We start from the raw sequence: 7,576 nt of genomic DNA, 5'->3' as shown, positions 1-7,576 counted from the left end.
ATCTGTTTTATAAGTTTAAAATGTCATGTATTGGATTTACTTACAGTGAGGTACATCAAAACTTTAGACACAGTCTATGGGGTATCTAAGTGGTCTTAAAGGGGCCCTTTGGTGTGCAGGGTTTGATTGCTCACAAGGAATAACCTAGTTGTTGGGGCTGATCATAACCTCCGTAACAACTACTGAGAACTCTATAAGGTGAGTTTGTACTAAGTTCTCTAAAATATTATTTAGCGAATACAGATAATCATAATAGAGATAGGAATGTAAGTAATCAAAAGCAATCATATGGAGTAGGTATTATAATAACAACCTACTTTGCATATGAGTAAACTGAGGCTTAGGAAGATCAGAGCATCACACATTTAATAAGTAACAAGGTCAGAATTGAGCCCATGTGTGGATGGTTCCAAAGCCCATACTTTTACAGCACATTATCATTTCCTGATTTATTAAGTGCTCCCATATGTGACATTATGCTAGGCTGTCTTCACCAGCAGCCTGCACCCTTACTTATTGCTTGCTTTAAATTTTTCTTTCTTTCTCTCTTTCTTTTAGGAAAGGAGAGAGAATGTGAGTGGGGGTGAGGGGCAGGGAGAGAGAGAGAGAGAGAGAGAGAGAGAGAGAGAGAGAGAGAGAGAGTCTTAAGTAGGCTTCATAGTCCATGAGGAGCCCCATGCAGGGCTCAATCCCACGACCCTGGGGTCATGACCTCAGTTGAAATCAAGAGTTGGATGCTTGACCTACTAAGCTGCCCAGGTGCCCCTGTCTTTAATATTTTTAAAATTAAAAATGTTTAAATGTATTATTTTAAATTAATTTTAAACTTAAAAATGTACAAACAGTACAAAACATTTCCTGTATATCCAGAGTCCTCAAATGTTAAAACTTACATAACCACAGCACAATGACCCAAATCAGGAAATTAACATTGATACAATTCTACTATAATCCATAGACCTTATTTGAATTTCATCAGTTTCTCCATTAATGTCCAGAATCTAAGCCAGGCTGATATGTTGCATTCAGTTTTCCTATCTCCTCCTAAGGGGCCAACTATGACCCTGACAGGAGCATCTCTTCCCATTTGGCATCCTAACCACTTTGCTTGATTCATTCCTTTAATCTAGAACGATTCACTTTAAAATAAAGTACTAGTCAGTTATTTTTGCAGAATATTCCTCATTTGAGTTTGTCTGCTGTTTCTTTATGAATAAATTGAGGTTGTGCATTTTTTGGTAAAAATACTATGGAAGTTATATTGTGTTCTTCTCCATGTGTCAGACCAAGAGGCACATGATTTGTCACATCCCTGGTGATATGAACTATGATCGTTTGGTTAAGGTGGTACCTACTAGATTTCCCCACTATGAAGAAAGTATTTTTCCTCTTTAATTAGTATTTTCTAGGGGACCTACTTTGCAACTATGTAAATATCCTGTTTCTAATAATAATACTTTTACCACGAATTTTGTCATTCATTGATAAAACTGTCATTACTGTAGTATTTTTAAATGGTGGCATTCTTTTTCCATCATATACATGTATTAGCTGGCATCCCATTGTAAGGAATAGCTTTCTCTTCTTCTCTGTTTACTCAATTATTTATTTATATTGGCATGGACTTATGGATATTTACTAATTCTGTGGGGTATATTAATATCATTGGTTATTTTGTTTGTCCAAATTGTCCCCAATTTGGCCAAAAGAGCCCCTTCAAGTTTGGCTGTGATTCTTTCAACATGTTTCCCGTCATTTTGTTTTAAAATACTTACTTTCTGGCATCCCAAGATGGTCTAGGCTCATCTTGTACTTTCGCTGCTTAGCCATGGCATGACCATTTCTCCAAAAAGCCCTGGTTCCTTTTTTTGGAGAATGGTATTCAGGGACCCAGATCTGGGCACGAGGTGCACTCACTGCTTGGAGTTTCTCCTTTCCTTTCTGTGTGGTTGTGTGAATGAATTTGTTACTGTGTAGTCAGGTTTGTTGTTTGTGTTCTCTGCCAGTTATTAATGTATTGTCCCTTACCCAAACTCACCCATTGTTGCCTACGCTGCAAGAATGGAGTTGGAAATTAAGGCATTTCTCCTTCACAGAGAGCATGATGTTATGGTTCCTGGGGAAGGGCACTGCAGGGACATGATACGTGAAAGGCGCTTCCACTCCCGGTTCTACTGTGCTGCTGTTTTGTTATCTCCTCACTCCTACCGCATGGCTGCCAGCAGCGTGTGGAAAAATCCAGGCTGCTCTGCCTCAGCTCCTTGTCCAGACCACATCGTCACTGGGTGAGCTCACCGCCTTGGCCCTAGTCCAGTGACCACCTCACTGTGGCGCTCCCAGTGTGGACATCACACACTCCGGGCCTCATGCTGCTCTTCTGGTGAGCAGGCTTCCAGTATCCTGACACTGTTTGTGTGCCTGTCTGTTGTCTCGGCCACATCTACCCCCGGAGAGTGCTTTTGGCTTGCCGGCCCTGGCTGCAATTCCTTCGTGCCAGCTTCAGCCTGCCTGCACCCCAGAAGGGTATTTCCTGCTTGCTTGGTGACTGTGGAGCAGGTCTGGCCCAGGCAACCTACTAATTTTTAGCATTCACTGAATGTCTCCATCTACCACACCCTCTCCAGTGAGACCTGAATCCCACTCACCCTTGGGGAGAAGCCCCTTCCAAGTTTGTTCATTCCTCAGGCTCTCTGTCTCTGTCTTAGAGCATTCTTTACAGTTCTCTTTACACCTTTACAGTTACTCACCTGTTAGGGTTTACGTTAAATTTCCCCCTTCAAATCACTGATGTCTCCTTCTTGATTTGACCCAGCTGATACATACTGCGTATTGGATTCTCTTTCCCATCCTTGCTTATTTTATTTATCTACATATCCTGAGTAAGTGAATCACTACTCTGGTCGCCAAAAGTCCGAACTATATAAAAAGACTTACTAAGAAAATCACTCCCCTGTTCTTCACCTTTCATTCTCTCCTGTTCTCACTCCCTCATCCTTTCCAACTCATTGCACCTACTCCTTGTTTCTATCTCACTAGTTTCTAATTTGTCCTTTCTTTATTTCCCTTTGCACTATTAAGAAGATACATGCACAATTTCTGATTTCCTTGTCCACGAAGGGAAACATCCTACTGACACTCTGACATTTTGCTTTTTTTTCACTCAACAATATATCCTAGTAAGCATACCACACCAGTTCATAGGAACGTTTTCATTCTCTTTATAGCTGCATAATACTCCATGGCCCGAGTGTAGTTGTAGTTCCTACAACCACTATCTAAAGGATGGGTATGTAAGCTGTTTATGCACAGTGCTGCAGTGAATAATCTGTGTACATATATATTTTTGTATTTTTTGGAGGTGTATCTTCAGGGTAGATTCCTAGGAGTGGGATTGCTCAGTTGAGAAGTAAATCCATGAATTGCTTTGTTAGTCATTGCCAAGTTCCCCTTTCAAAGGACTGTGCCAATTTGTATTTCCACCAGCCATGCATGAGGGTGCCTGTTTTCTCTAGCCTTGCCAACAGGATGTGTTGTCATACTTTAAAATTGTTGCTTATCTGATAGGTGAGAAATGGTATAGTTCTAACTTGTGTTTCTTTAATTATGAGCTTTTTGAATATCTTTCCACATGTTTAAATACCATCTATATGTGTTTAACTGAATTTTCTGTATCTTTTTCCCATTCTTCTATTGATTTTGGTTATTTCCCCCCATTTTAAGAATTCTTTAAATATTGAGGATATTAGCACCGTGTCCACAGTATAAATTACACACATTTTTTTCAGTGTGTCAGCTGTCTTTTGACTTTGTATATATAGTGCTTTTGCCATGCGAATGTTTTGATATCTTTATATAGCCACGTGTATTGATCTATCCTTTCATTTTGTCTGGATTGTGATTGGTGGTTAGAAAGACTTCCCTTGTACCAAGATCAAAGAGGAATTCACCCATGTTTTTTCCTTGTATTTATATAATTTATTTACTTTTTATTTATGGTTTATTTATTTGAAAGATATTGAGAGTGTGAGCATGGGAGGGACAGAGAGAGAGAGAGAGAGAGAGAGAATTCCAGGCAGGCTCTGTGCTGCTGGGGCAGAGCCCGATGCAGGGCTCCAACCCATTAACCATGAGATCATGACCTGAACCAAAATTAAGAGTCAGATGCTTAACTGACTGAGCCACTCAGGCGCCCCTCTAGTATTTATATAATTTAAACGTTACATTTGGATTCTTGATCCATTTTAAGTTTTTTTCTGATGTACGGTGTGAGAGAGAGATTTTATCTCTTTCCAGTAAGTACCCAGTTTTCTCCATCTTTGTTCCAGCAATTTGAGATGCCTCCTTCATCACACACTAAGCTTCCATACGTACCTGGGTCTCTTTGGGGACTTTTTATTCTATCCCACTGGTCTGCTTGCCTAATCATGTGTCAGTTCTAGACTGTTTTAGATAGAGAGGCTCTGGAGCAGCCTGTAGTGTCTGGTAGAGGCAGTTTCCCCTACAGTCATGCCTTTTTTTTTTTTTTTTTTAATGTTTTACTGTTTTTGAAAGAGTGCAAACAGGAGAGCAGCAGAGAGAAAGGGACAGAAAATCTGAGGCGGGCTCTCCCTGACAGGCTGACAGGCTGACAGCAGCAAGCTCGAGGTGGGGCTCAAACTCATGAACCCTGAGATCATGACCTGAGCCGAAGTCAGATACTCAACTGACTGAGCCACCCACACGCCCCTACCGTTGTGCTTTCTAATTGATTTCCCAACTCTTCCTGTATGTTTATTTTTCCATACTAACATTAATAACAACTTGTCCTTGATAGTTCATCTGATTGGATTATGTGAGGCTAGCCCATGAGGAAGCAATTTAAGGGCGCAGAAGTCCATCTGCATTAACAGTTAATAACTCAGCCAATGGGAGGTGGCGGCAGTGACGAGGGCCCTGGAAGAAGATTGAGTACTATGTATCAGACCCCAGATGGATGAGGAAAGGCCTCGATGTGGAGACGAACCCTAGGTAAGCCTATTCTGGAAGTCACAGTTGCCTAGAGCATCAAATATGAAGTTCAAAAGCAGTGGTCTCCAGGCCCAGAAGAGATCGGGCAATCATGACTTTATACAATGGTGGCAAAGAACGAGCAGGTTCCATGGGGGAGCCTGTAAGTTCTGAGTCTGCAGATGAACTGAATTTACATTATCCGGTTGGTAGGAAAATTCTCAACTCTCAAATAGTCAAAAACGTGGCTCTAAAGAGTTTTGTTTAAGTGTATTTATGCCTGACATATTTCTGAAGTAAACTTTGTTTTATTTTGTTCCTGGGAAATCTAAGTCCCTTCTTTCAGAGTTCAATAATTTAAAACTCAAAGTTTTAAATGCATTTTAAACAGTCACTCTCCCTCCCCTACCCACACATTTACGAAAATAAACAGGGCCACCCTACCAACAGTTCTCTGATTTGCATAACAGCCAGAACTGATGCAAATTCTCACACTTGGGGCTATTTCAGAGTTTGTGGAGAAGGCAAAGGATTCCTTTCCTTAAATAGCCTTGAGGAGGGTACCTTGGATTGATATCTACTGAGTCCACTTGGTCCAAGGCAAAAACTGTTTAAATACCTTGTTTCAGGTCTCCTGGGTGGCTCAGCCGGTTGGGTGTCTGACTTTGGCCCAGGTCATAATCTCACGGTTCATGGGATTGAGCCCCATGTGGGGTTCTGTGCTAACAGCTCAGAGCCTGGAGCCTGTTTTGAATTCTGTGTCTCCCTCTCTCTCCGCCCCTCCCCAACTCATGCTCTGTCGCTCTCTGTCTCAAAAATAAATAAACTATATAAAAAAAAAAACCTTGCTTCATCTAATTATCATAGCTTTTGAATGACTATTTACTTTTATTTCTTATAAGCTAGCAAATAAAATGAAGAGATCGTTTATTCTGCCTTCTTTATACAGACTATTCCAAGCAACTAAGTAGTTGGTGAGGAAAGATATCTTTTTCTTTCTTAAAAAAATTTTTTTTTGAATGGGGCATTTTTACCCTCATTTTTCAGTCATTAGTTGAGCCAAGATTTTCTCATCTGGTAGGGTTCTCTCCCTAAGAAAAGAAAAAACAAACACTTGAAGGCAACCTGGCTATATGCATACCTTACAATGTCCCTCATGACCTTATCACATGATAGCACTTAATCAAACCTCATGATTATGTGTTACCATACATGGGAGACTACGAAGTAAAAATTATATAAAAAACTAAGCCATGTGGCGTTCAGAGCTCAGTTCTTCAGGTACAAACCCAATGAGCGGTGCCAGCACAAATAAATTGCTTCCTGAAAAAAAAACTCTCCTTGTCACGACTCTGAGCCACTCTCTTAGCAAAAATCCTGCTATTCTCTCACCTCTGTTTGATCCAGAGACCATGCTGAATTATGGTGTCTTTTGATTTTCTCAAAGCCTAGGACAGTGTTCACCGCATAGTAGGTACTTAAAAACCTTGTGGTGGATCGTGGACTTGCAAAGATTCAAAGTCTAACCCCCAACTCATAACTTTCAAAGTTTCAGGCGCTAGCAAGGGTACTTTGGTTGATGAATGTTTTTTTTTTTTTTTCTGTTTTACCCCTTTATCCTAATCTCTGAGCTTAGCAGACTGCCTTGTCTGACCCTGAGTAAGATTTCTCTGACTTCTTTGGTTCTGTTTCTTCTCTTTTCTGTGCCTTTGGCTGACCCCAAATTTAGAAAACCTCATAACATAATTTGGCCCTCTAGATTTTCTCAAAAGTAAGTCTGTCCCTAAGGACCGAGCTGACTCTACAGCTAAAGCTCCAGCAAAGTCTGACCTCAAAAGCACTGAGTCTGTTTTTTCCTAACTGAGAATGTCATTCACATTTCTTCTGAGAATTCTTCCCAGCACAGGAGTATACTTCGATAAGCAGCCAAATACAAATGACCAGTGAATATACGTAAACATGGCTGACGTCACAAATCATCAGAGAAATGCTAATTAAAATTGAGAAGCCATTTTCCCCCATCCGACAGATTACCACAATTTAAAAGATTGAAAACATCCAAAGTCAGCATGGTTGTGGGAAAACCTACATTTTGATGAGAGCGAGGAGAGTGAATATTAATGAACATCTTTGGATGTGCACATAAGAGCGTTGGTTAAAATTTGAAATGTGCTGGGACACCTGGGTGGCTCAGTCGGTTTAGCGTCCTTCTTTGGCTCAGGTCATGATCTCACGGTTCGTGTGTTTGAGCCCTGCATCGGGCTCTGTGCTGACAGCTAACTCAGAGCCTGGAGCCTGCTTCAGATTCTGTGTCTCCTTCTCTTTCTGACCCTCCCTTGCTCATGCTGTTCTCTGTGTCTCTCAAAAATAAATTTTATTTTATTTTTTTAATTTTTTTTAAATGTCTTTTATTTATTTTTAATACAGAGAGAGACAGAGCATGAAAGGGGGAGGGTCAGAGAGAGAGGGAGATACAGAATCGGAAGCAGGCTCCAGGCTCTGAGCTAGCTGTCAGCACAGAGCCCGACGCAGGTCTCGAACCCATGAACGTGAGATCTGACCTGAGCCGAAGCCGGAGGCTTAACCGACT

Source organism: Suricata suricatta, chromosome 7 (assembly GCF_006229205.1).
Source record: "Suricata suricatta isolate VVHF042 chromosome 7, meerkat_22Aug2017_6uvM2_HiC, whole genome shotgun sequence".
Lineage (NCBI taxonomy): Eukaryota > Metazoa > Chordata > Mammalia > Carnivora > Herpestidae > Suricata > Suricata suricatta.
This window is presented reverse-complemented; position numbering follows the sequence as displayed.